Source organism: Dipodomys spectabilis, unplaced genomic scaffold, assembly GCF_019054845.1.
Source record: "Dipodomys spectabilis isolate Male_0828 unplaced genomic scaffold, ASM1905484v1 ptg000326l, whole genome shotgun sequence".
Lineage (NCBI taxonomy): Eukaryota > Metazoa > Chordata > Mammalia > Rodentia > Heteromyidae > Dipodomys > Dipodomys spectabilis.
Window position 1 is genome coordinate 200421 of NW_024871003.1, and position 13078 is coordinate 213498.

Genomic DNA, 13078 nt, shown 5'->3' on the forward strand with positions numbered 1-13078 from the left:
CTCTGTCCCCCTTGGAAGCCATCCCCTGCAGGCTGCACTCCCAGGTCCTCCCAAGCTCCCACTGCCACCAACCAGGCCCAAGGGAGTACACAGCTCCATTGCACACAGATCCCTTGTTCTTGTAATTTAACAGTGCTGAGTCCCCTTCGAGCCTCTCACCCTTCCAGGCCCCCAGACCTCAGCTGTGAAGCCCATACATGCCCCAAAGATAGCAGGTAGAAGTTACCAAAGTATTCAGCCTCCTTGTTACAACCCGCTTCTACACACACACACACACACACACACACACACACACACACACACACACACACACACACACACACACACATCCAGACCGGTGACAGAAGATTCCTGCATGCAGCACCTGCAATTTGCCAACTGATCACCAACTGAGCACAGTCAGGCTGTACAAGGAAAAAGATGATCTCTGTCTCTGTCTCTCTCTCTGTCTCTCTCTCTCTCTCTTTCTCTCTCTGTCTGTCTGTCTGTCTCTCTGTCTTCAGGTGAAAGTTTGACTGAGCACATAAGACAAGGGCTCACACAGCAAGGTTGTCTATCTTCTGCATCCAACACCTCCCATCCCCAGAAAAAAAAGGAAAAAAAAAACAGAAGGCAGGTGTAGACATGCTGCTCCCCACCTCTGACTAAAGCCACTGGGTTCCCACCAGGGAGTGGAAGGGCACAGATGTGCTGCTGTGTGGCTCCCACTGCTCCAGGCCAGGGGATCTTTGGCACCCACTCCTCACCCAACCCTGCATCTCCCCATATCCTGGGACACTAGCCACTGGGGATGGGGGTGGCATCCTCGGGTCAACACCCACCCCCACCCCTGGGGCACATTTGTGGCAGGGCGTGTGCCAGAGTGTGGGGCACAGGGGAGGCGTGGTCCGGGTCGGAGGGGAGGGGATATGGGGTCGCAGGGTGCAGGGCTGTGTGGCAGCCACTCACGTGTTGCTGGCAGAATCTGTAGGCAGCTGCTCCAAGTGGGGCAAGCAGCAATGCCAGAGGCATGACAGACACTCAGGCCCTGAACAGAGGACAGGGGAGCCAGGACCAGGTCAGGGCCGCAAGCTGGCTCATGGCACAACATTGCACCATTGCCTGAGGAAACCATGGGCCTGAGCCTGCAGCATTAGATTTGAAATGCTGCTACATGGGGAAGGGGGGAGGGGGCCGGGGCTCAGGCAGGCACATGGTGGGATGAGGAAGGCCTCTCTTCCTAGGCCTCGAGTCTCTTGCTCACCACTCAGCCACCACTACCTTCCTCAACTCCTGGTAGTGGTGTCAACAAACAGAGCGAATCATGGTGCTACTGGGCAGCATGGAATGTGGGCGTGGCCACCATTCTTGTATCCCATTGGTCAGAAAGAACCATGAAACAATGGAGGTGTGGCTGGAATCTTGTGATGCAGGCAGAATGGGCGGAGTCAAAATGATGGCAGCCCCTTTCCCAGGGAACTCTGTCCAATCCAGTTGAGGACAAGAGAGTGACCTGCTTTAGCTGGATAGCTGCACAGATTGTTGTGTATGTCTGTTTGTTCCCAGACCTTGAACTCAGGATCTAGGCACAATCTCTGAGTTGCTTTTGATCAAGGCTAGCTCTCTACCACTGGAGCCACACGGCTTTACTTCTGGCTTTGTTGGAACAAGTTGGACAGGAGTTTCAAGGACTTTCCTGCCTAGGGTCACTTTGACCATGATCTTCCTATCACAGCCTTGTAAGTTTTAAGGAGGACTGCTGAGAGCCAATGATGCCTGGTTTTGCTGATGTTCTTGGACAGACCTGTGAGTTCCCTATCCTCAGGTTTAAGTGGTAGGAGCTGGAGCCCACAGTTTGAATCCTGGTCCTGCCACCAACAAACGGCAGGAGATCCTATGAAACTCATTCCTATTCATATGATTACCAAAGGAATGTGATGTATGTCATGATTAAATGGGCAGTACTTGAATGATTCGAGGATAAAATTATACACAATTACATTATAGGACACTAGTCGATATTAATTAATACTTTATGAAGCATTTAAACAATCACCTTCATTAAATGGAGGTCAAATGAAATACCTACGAATTGGGCATCACATAGCATGGAGATGCCATTTTTTTTCTGCCAGGACTGGGATTGTAACTCATGGTCTAGGTAACCCTGCTGTTGCACAGTGTGGGAAGGGGAAGCTTGCCTCCTTGAATTCAAGAAATTCAAGTCTGTTTCTTTCGCCTGAAATCAATGCCCACCACTAGAAAACATCCTATTTGTTTACATTTTAAATATATGATTTATATTTATATACATATGTTGATTCCATATTGCATTCAGTGTAGTTACTTATTTTACGTTTTGTTTTATTCATGTACTGACTACTCATCTTATTGACTATTATGACGCATAGAACAGTGATTACATTGATTACATAGGATATAGTTTTGCATATGTATTGCATGTCCTTCCTGACACCCAGGACTTTCACAGAAAAGGAAAACATGTGTCACCATCAGCTTCTTACTACACTATTCAGTTTTTGGGAGTGCTGGCATCTGAACTCACAGACTTCAAAGCCCAATTCATGAATGGGTGAGTGTCAGCCTGCGAGTGTCAGCCTGCCATCCTGTGGCAAGTTGAGCTGACAGGCAGTCCCGAGTACCTGAGATCGAACCCCAGCGGTTGACAAAATAAGAACAGATTGACATGCAGTTGGTAGTACACTAATAAATGTATATCTTTATAGAGTGCCAGAGATGTCTATACATTATTCACTTATATAGACTACATTCCTACCAATTCTTGGGTATTTACAATGCCTCCATGTAATTAATCTTATTGTTTTCATGCTTAACAAACTATTAAGTAAATCAAACAATATCCTGAAATTATTGCATTCTTTATGTAATAGTATTCTTTTAATATTAATAATAATAAATATTAAATAATTAATAATAAATAAATACATAAATAATAAATATTAAATAAAGTCAGTCTCCTGAAATGATGCTGTCTAATTTCACAGGAGCGTCATTCACCATCAACTCATTCAACTGTGACATTGATAATATTACCTTGTTATTCCCATGGATGGGAATGAGTCTCTTAGTATCTGTTGCCATTGATTGGTGTCATGACTGGGATTCAAAATCAGGGCCTACATTGCCTTGTGGACCTATGACTTCCTCAATAGTCTGACAACCTTCAGCAATGAAAGGTGAAGTACCCTTTCCAACAGTGTCACTCACACCCAGGAGGGTCACCGTGCAAAAGAAGAAAACATAAAAAGGCCATCTTGCTGCATTTTTTCTGTACATTTTTGCCACACAAGGCCTGGGGGGTCTAGGATCCTAGGATCTACTGTGGGTCCAGTGGCTGCACCTCAGCATAGGGTGTCAAAGCTGAGGCAGAATTACCACAACCTGAGTTCAAGCCCCCTGCTGAGCAAAAAATAATTAAAAGAGATTAGCTCCCTGGCTTGCAATTCACCCCGTTTTTTCTGGCAGGCTTTGGATTTGACCGCAGAGTCTAGGTGAATCTGCAGCACTGTGGAAGAAGCGGAAGCTCACCGTACTTGAAGATAAAAAAGACAGGCCTGTAATCTAAGCCAAAATTCAAGCCCCAGCCTTGGAAAACATACTATTTATATACATTGTAAATACAGAATTTGTACTTACCTATGGATGTTCAGTCCATACACGTTTGGTGTGGTTGTTCCTTGTATTTTTTGTTTTATTCATTTATTTACCGTTAATTTTACTATGATGACACCCATTCCCTTTATTACATTGATGACATCCTATCACATGGAATCTAAATTTGTAGACGTGTTCTCCATCATGCCAGACACCCAGGACTCTCAGAGAAAAGGAAAAAAGTTTCACACTTGGCTTCTTACTGCATGATCCAATTATTGGTAGTTCTGGGATCTGAACTCAGGGCCTAGCAGGACCAATTGGTCAATAGTTTAAGGTGACCACACCAGCCTGTGAGCGACAAAGGAGTTAGGCCATTCCCAGCAACTGACATGGATGCCCAGGGTGGGCCATGATAGTCATAAATTAATAATTTAAACATAGGATCAATATTTACATATATGTGTGGACAGCATCTTGCCTTTGGAGTAATTTTTCTCCTTATTTTCTGTCTTATGTAAGTATGCTGTATTTTACTGAGTAACGTAACAGATATAACAGTGCTTACATGGAAGACAACCTATTGCCCTGGCTATACGGTTTCCTATGCATTCTCCATCCAAGCTGAGACCCAGGACTCTCACAGAACAGGAAAACAGGTGAATCGATGGGCTTCTCACATCAGGATTCAATTTTCGGCAGTGTTGGGATTTGAACTCACACTCTATCAGGCCCAATTGGGGAAATGGTCAAGGTGAGGACACCAGCCTGTGAGCAACGAAGGAGATAGGCCATTCCTAAGAACTGACATCAAGTCCCAGGGAGGTCCAGATAGTCATAAATTCGTAATTCAAATACAGGATCTATATTTATCTACATGTGTGGACAGCATCTTGCATCCGGTGCACTTCTCCTAAATTTGTGTCTAATTCATGGAGTTATTGTGTATTTTACTGAGAATGGTAACAGGTGTAACTGTGCTGACATGGATGACAACCTGTTCCCATAATTATATGGTTGCTAATGCATTCTACATCCTAGTGAAAGCATGGTACTTTCACAGGAGAGGAAAACATGTTCAACGACTGGCTTCTGACAACAGAATGAATCTTTTGTCAGTGCTGGGATTTGATCTGAGATCTGTGTAGCTCTGTTGACCTTTGGGGGAAGGGAAATCTCACCATCCTTGAAGACTAGAATGTCAGGCCTGGTCCAGGACCTGATTTGAAGCCCCAGTACTGGACAAAATAACAAGCCTGCCTTTTTTAAACATTGGATCTCTCTTTACCTACAAGTTTGGTATGCATCTTGCATTCAGTGTAGTTATTCTTTTTATTTTGTGTCTTATTCATGGATGTATTGTGTATTTTATTGAGTATGGTGATAGATATAACTATGCTGACATGGATAACAACCTATTTGAATGGCTATAGAGTTATCTATATAGAATTCTCCATCCCTGCTGAGACCCAGGATTTTCACAGGACAGGAAAACAGGTGGATCGATTGGCTTCTCAAATCAAGGTGAATCTTTTGGCAGTGCTGGGATTTGAACTCTAGACCTAGCAGGCCCAATTGGTGAATGGGTCATGGTGAACACAGCAGCCTGTGAGGCACTAAGGAGGTAGGTCGTTCCCAGGACCTGAGATGAAGGCCTGGTGGGGGCCAATATAGTCATAAATTCATCATTTAAACACAGGATCTATATTTCCATACATGGATGTGCAGCATCTTGCATTCGGTGTAGTCATTCTCTTTATTTTGTGTCTTATTCATTGATGTATTGTGTATTTTCTTGAGTATAGGATGACAGATATAACTGTGGCGACCTGGATGGCAACCTATTCTCATGAGTATAGAGTTGCCTGTGCATTCTCCATCCTAGCTGAGACCGAGGACTTGCACAGCACAGGAAAACTGGTGCAATGACTGGCTTCTCACAACAGGGTAAATTTTGGCAGTGCTGGTATTTGAACTTTGGGCCTAAGAGGCCCAACTGCCCAATGGGCCCATGTGATCACACCAGTCTGTGAGCCACTAAGGAGTTGGTCAGGTCCCAGGAACAGAGATCGAGCACCAGAGGCCACAATGTGCCTGAATGCATCATTTAAACATGGGATGTATATTCAAATCTGTGTGTGGACTGCATTGTGCATTTAGTGTAGTTATTCTATTTTGTATGATATTCATGGATGTATTGTGTATTTTCTTTAGTATATGTTGAAATGTATAACTGGGCTCACATGTTTACAACCTATTCCCATGGCCACAGGGTGCCCCATGTATTCTTCATCCTAGCTGAGACCCAGGACTTGCACAGGAAAGGAACACAGATGCAACAATTGGCTTCTGACATCAGGATGAATCTTTTGGCACTGCTGGGATCTGAACTTGGGTACCAGCAGACCCAATTGACGAATGGGTCCATGTGAGCACACCAGCCTGTGAGCCACTAAGGAGTAAAGCTGTTCCCAGGACCTGAGGTGGACCCCCAGGTGGGGGTGGGGAGGAGGGTACACAGTAGTGATCCATTCATAAGTTGAAGGTAGTATGCAAATGAGTACACATTTGTATAGAGTAGGAGAGACGATAACCTGTGATGGCATCCAATCTACCATGTGTCTACTGATTCTTGAATCTTTCCAGATGCCTTCATTTCATGACTGTGATGATTATTGTCATGCTTAGTCAACACTGCTTTACAAATAAGTGATACCCCATGAGTCTTGCCTATCATTTCCTAGTCACATCATGCTTGAACTACTCATTCGATGAGATCGATCACATTCCATGACTTTAACTGGTCCAGAAACCAGTATCTCAGGATTTCCCGCCATTGTTTTCTCATGGAGGTGGGCTGAATTCAAGCCTCAGGCATGGAAAACATACTCCTTATATACATTTTAAAGATAGGATTAATACTTCCATACAGATGTTCAGTAAATACCGTGTTTGGTGTGGTAAGAGTTATACTTCCATACAGATGTTCAGTCCATATCATGTTTAGTGTTGTTATTCATTTTATATCGTTTTTATTCATTTAGTTACAATTTATTTTATTGTCTTTGATGACACCTATACCATTTATTACATTGTTTACATCATATCACATACGATCTAGATTTGTAGATGTGTTCTCTATCATGTCTGACACTCTGGACACTCCCAGAAAAGGAAAACACGTGTCACACTCGGCTTCTTACTCAAAGATTAAATTTTTGGCAGTGCTAGGATCTGAAATCAGGGCCTAGCAGGCCCAATTAATGATTGGGTGAGTGTGAGCACAGAAGCCTCTAGCCAATGAAGCTGTCAGGTGGTTCCTAGGCACTGAGATCAAGCCCCAAGTTTGGCCAAAACAGCAATACACGGATAGGCAAAGGTGGTATACAAATAAATATATTTTGTTAAAGATTTCCAGAGCTGTCTATCTATGACTGAATGACATCTACTACGTTCCTAGCAACTCTTAGGTATTTATTATATCTCCAATGAAAAAATTTTATTCTTTTCATGCTTAATAAACTATTAATTAAGGTCAATCAGCATCCTAGGATTACTGCATCCAATTTTAGAGTAGAAAAATGCATGAACTACTCTTTCAATGTGTATTCTTATGCATAGGAACGAGTCTCTTGTGATCTCCTGCCATTGGTAAATGTAAGGATTAGGATTTGAACCAAGGGCCTATGATGACATGTTGGCTTATGGCTTCCCTGATAGCCTGCCAGCCATCAGCAATGGTAGGCCAGGTCCACTTTGAAACCATGTCATTCAGACCCAGGATGGTCATCATGCAAAGAAAAAAATTGTAAAACCCTGAGCCCTCTACAGCTCCCCACTTTTTGTGCTGTTTTGCTTTTTTTCCTTCATGCAAGCCCTCTTAGCCTAGGGTCCCAGGATCAGCTTTGGGTCCCGAGGCTGCACCCCAGCCTAGGGAGAGTGAAGTTGAGTCAGAGTTACCATGACCTGAGTTCAAGCTCCGTGATTGGCAAAATTAATTAACTAATTAATTCATTAATTAATTAACTAAATTGAAATAATAAAGCTCCTTGGTTTGGAATTTCTGCCAGTTTTCTTTCATAGCCTGGGATTTGAACTCAGTCTTGATGAATCCGTAGCAATGAGACAGAAGACGCAGAGTTGCCAATACTTGATTTCAAACCCCATGCCAAGCCAAAAATATATAATTAAGTCCTGACCTCAGCAGGGATGTTAGTTGTGAAGATGGGAGGGAAGGGATGGTAGGGGAAAAACAAACGAGGATGCAACAATGCTCAATAGGAAATGTACTCATTACTTTGCTCATGTAACTGTGACACATCTGTACAACATTTTTAAAATAAAAAATGTACAAAAAATTATGTAGTGCTCAAGAAGCATTTTGGGTTTAAGGGATGGATGTCTGAATAGCTGTACAAAATTCTACACTGATTTTTTTCAGTGTTCAGTATGGAACTGAATAAACGTAACTGTTTCTGTTACAAATATTAAGTCATTGTCTTGGAACTTGGGCCACTATTTCTGCCATTGCTGGGATGTGAGCTCACTGTCCAAGTAACTCTTTTGTACCTTGGGTGAAGGCTAAGCTCCCTGTCCTTGAGGAAAAGATTTTCAAGCTAGAGTTCCTAGGGCCTGAATTAAGGCCCTGCAATAGAAAAAATATTTGTGTACATGTGTAATATAAGATATATAGGTAAATATGTATGTTTATTTCATATTATGATTATTATTATTAATTTTGTATTTAATTTTTTATTCCTTTTATTGTTTATTGTATTAGTATTATTATACACATAATATTTATTATGTTGTGTACATATATTATAAAATTATACACAATAATTCAGTACATTGACTAATTTTCATTAATACTTTATTAAGTTTTGAAATATGATACTTAATTAAATGGAGACATTTGTCAAGTCATCACATGGTTAGAGTCTGTCCCAGTATGAGTTTTGTCTTATTTATCTTTGGACAACTTCCTATATGGATTTGTTTAGATGATTTATACTCAGAAGGCTTTTCTTGTGGATAGGCAAGTTGAGGGATAACATCGTAAGGTTGGGGCTGGGAATGTGGCTTAGTGGTATATAGCTTGCTCAGCGTGCATGAATGCCAGGGTTTGAATCCTCACTGCTACATACTCAGAAAAAGCCAGAAGCTGTGGTGTGGCTCAAGTGATAGAGTGCTAGCCTTGAGAAAAAGAAACTCAAAGAGAGTACCCAGGCCCTAATTTCAAGCCCTAGGTCTGGCAAAAACAATATGCCAGATTTCAGTGGCTCTGGAAACCTACTTTCTCAGGATGCTGAGATCTGAAGATCACAGTTTGAAGATAGCCTAGGGAAGGAAAGCCTGTTAGACTCTTACCTCCAATGAACCATCAAAAAACCCCATGTGGCACTGTAGGTCAAGTGGTAGAGTGTTTGCCTTGAGCTGAAGGGCTCAGGGACAGCGCCCAGGCTTCAGTTTGAGACACACAACTGGAAAAAGAGTGAGGGATAATCAAAGTAATTTTCATATTTGCTACTTATGAAAATATTTTTAGGAAAATGAATGCTGATGTACACCAGAATTGGAGTCAGACCTCAAGTTTCAAGTGTAGCACATCCATAAGCCCAGCCTCTCAGACTCTAGCATTATAAACTTGTGTCCTACAGGGTTCTGAAAGGCACATTGTTTAAAGGCTTAATATGCTCCCCAAGCCCTTTGTGATAGCAGTTGACTTGTATTGTCAATGTCATTACAGTTCTGACCCTAGCAGAGAACCAATAGCTCACGCCCATCACCCTAGCTCAGGAGGCTGAGGTCTCTCACAGGGTGAAACCAGCCAAGGCAGGGAAGTCTAGGACATTCTGACTTCCTGTTCTGAAAGGTCAGATGCTTAAGAAATTCCTGTGTTTCCCTTGGTGATGAGAAGTTACTTGCACTCTAAATGTTCTTGGAGTTCTTGAGCTACAGAAGAAGGAAAGAAATATTATTGACCCAATCAGGGTTCAAATGAAGTTCTCAGGATCCAAGCCCTAGGTCTGTTAGCAGGAAGAACTCCAGTGTAACACTGTATTTGAAGGACAGAAAACAGTTTCAAAAGCCAGGCTAGGTGCAGACAACTAGGCCTGCGGGATTAGGAAGCAGAATGTACACATTCAACAGGGAAGTGAGCTGCAAAACCACTTCATTCATTCCAGGCACAGCCAGCAATGGGGGAAAACTGAAACATTTGTTAGAGTTACAGCAGGGTCAGGCTTTTCTCAGTCTCTTCAAATAATGACTAATTAACCTTCCTCCCTCAGGTGAAGGGAGCCTCAGGCTATCTTTAAGTTACCAATAGAGAGCCAGTTTAGTGCTGGAGAAGGGAGGAACAGAGTAGAAAAACCCTGCTCTCTGGTCTTTGGGAGTGGGTTTTTGACTCTCAATTTGTCAGGTTTGAAGGCCCTTCTATCTCTGCCAGTCCATTCTCCTTACTTCATTCTCCACATGATTAAAGCAAATCCCCAGTCCAAGGAGGGCCAGGGCCATTTCTCTTGTCTCCAAGCACCTGAGTTAGAACCTGGCTCTGCCTTCTTGATTCTGGGGCTCTTGGATGCCTGAGAAGTGGGACAGAGACAGTCATCCTGCTCTGCATTTCTGTGAAGGTGATGCTGGTGTCCTGGAACACTGCAGAAAGATTGATGACTGGGAATGTTCCCTTCTTTCCTTCTGATATCAAAAACAGATTCATCTATCAACTTTCTTTCTTTCTTTCCTTCCTTCCTTCCTTCCTTCCTTCCTTCCTTCCTTCCTTCCTTTCTCTTTCTTTCCTTTCCTTCTTTCCTTCTTTCTTTCCTTCTTTCTTTCTTTCTTTCTTTCTTTCTTTCTTTCTTTCTTTCTTTCTTTCTTTCTTTCTTTCTTTCTTTCTTTCTTTCTTTCTTTCTTTCTTTCTCTCTCTCTCTCTTTCTCTCTCTCTCTCTCTCTCTCTCTCTCTCTCTCTCTCTCTCTCTCTCTCTCTCTCTCTCTTTCTTTCTTTCTACCCTCCTACCTAGGATGCAGCTTGGGCCTACACTCCAACACAGCATCACATAGGAGGAGAGCCCCAAGGTAAAGATTTGCAGGGTTTATAAAGGCACACAACCAACCAGGTGTTTGGATTACCACCACCTGTTGCTCTGCTAGAAACAAGCAACAAGTGATCACTGCCTCAAAACTTTAACCCTTCATTCCCCCCCTTGACTTATGGTCTTGTGGCTCCAGCCTCAAACTAAACTCCAACAGCTCTAGATCTTGAATGGGTATGGTCCCTAACTGACCTTAGCCATGCTATTAAACAACAATATCAATAATAATCAGCTCATTTTTCTTTTCTTGAGGTGTATGAAGAGTGGTTGGGTAGGATGCTTGGAGCCTTCCCATGTTTCCCCACGGTTGTCCAGGGCAAAGGGTTCAGCTGGTCTGGTGTGGGAGCAGTGGATCCAAGCAGCAACGCCATCCACCTTAAGGGCAGTAGGTGTAGCCAGTAGCACCATGTAAGTTCCCTTCCACCGTGGTTCCAGAGACCTCAAGTTGTGTCTTCGAACAAACACCCATTCCTCTGGTTTAAACAAATGTGGAGGAGTAAGAATAGAAGCAGAATCATATAATGCTCTAAGCTGGGTCCACATCCTCTTATGCACCAGCTGTAAATAGTCAAGCTTACAATGAAATTCAATATCATCCAAATCAGCAAGTAATTCAGTCTGAAGGCTAGGTATAATGGGTGGAGGGTGTCCATACATTATTTCAAAAGGAGTAAAGCCAAACTGACAGGGTGAATTTCTTACTCTAAACAGGGCAAAAGGAAGCAGCGATACCCAGTCTGTGCCAGTCTCCAAGGCCAATTTAGTTAAGGTCTCTTTTAGAGTCCTATTCGTTCTTTCTACCTGCCCTGAACTCTGGAGTCTATAGGCACAGTGCAATTTCCAATCCATCCCTAGTGCCTCGGCTATTCCCTGACTTACTTTTGAGTCGAAGGCTGGTCCATTGTCCTAGGCAGTGGTGGATGGGAAGCCATCGCTGGGTAGGATTTCTTCCAGGATCTTCTTAGATATGACGTTCACAGTCTCATGCTTTGTTGCGTAGATTTTAACCCATCCTGAAAAGGTGTCTATAAGCTAGCAAATATTTATATCCAAATTTTACAGTTTTAATTTCTGTGAAGTCTACTTCCCAATACACACCTGGCCTATGTTCATGGAGGAGAGTTCCTTTTGTAACCAGTTGATTAGGGGCCTTGGTGAACTGACAGGCTTTAAAAATTTTAACAATGTCCTCAGTGAGTTGATTTCCTTGCCTGATTTTTACTTCTGAGAGTAGGAGCAAGTTCTCCATTCTTCGGGTTCCCATGTGAGAGACCAGATGGATTCTCATAAGAATTCCCTTGCCCAATCTTTGAGGCAAGATAAGTTTCCCCCACCAGTTTTCCACCAGTCTTTATTTCTTTCTCTGTTTGGGGGTTTATAGGCCATGGAAGTTTTCTTTATCCACTCCAAGTCTTCTTGGGAGTACTGAGGCTCAGGAGGCAAAGTTAGTTGCCCTGGGTCTATTTCCGCTCTAGGCTGGAGGCCCACCTCTTTAGCTGTCTGATCCGCCAAGTTATTTCCATTGGTTATTGAATCAGTTACCTTTGATGGCTAGGACAGTGCATAATGGCAATATTTGCTGGTTCCCATAAGGCCTGGATGAGGTTTAAATTTTCTTGTTCATTTTTAATTGCCTTTCCCTCAGCTGTCAACAGCCCCCTCTCTTGGTAAATGGCTCCATGGACATGCACAGTGGCAAAAGCATACTGACTGTCCGTGTAATTATTTAGTCTCTGACCTTTTCCCATCTGTAGGGCTTTTGTTAGTGCCACTAGTTCTTCTCTTTGTGCAGACGTTCCCTGGAGGAGTGCTTCAGCCCACACTATCTCAGTGTCCTTGGTGACTGCTGCACCGGCATACTTTTTTCCTTCTCCAATGAAACTGCTGCCATCTGTGAACCAGGTATGCTTGGCATGCAATAGTGGCGAGTCCAACCAGTCTGGTCTCTTTTCTTTGGCCTGGTTGCTCTTTTCACACTCAATTTCACGTTCTCTGTCCTTCCTTTCCTGTCTTTGCTACTGTCTATCTCTTATTGTAAATCTTTTCCACTGCAGCTACTAGATCCCTAATAGACTTTTCATCAAGTCTGTCTAGAGCCTGCAACTTTTGCTTTATGTCTGGTACAGCTTGATTTATATAGGCAAACATAATCATCTGAGCCAACTCCTGGGTCTCAAGATCATACAGGTATATTGACTAATAGCTTCCATGAGCCACTCAAGATATGCTGCCAGACTTTCACTTCCCCCCTGTCTAACATTATAAACTTTGGACATATTAGTAGATTGGCAAGCCGCCACCTTGAGACCTTCCAACAGAGCCTGGTGATAGACGTTGCTCCCTACTTACAACTGTATTGTTGTCCCAAT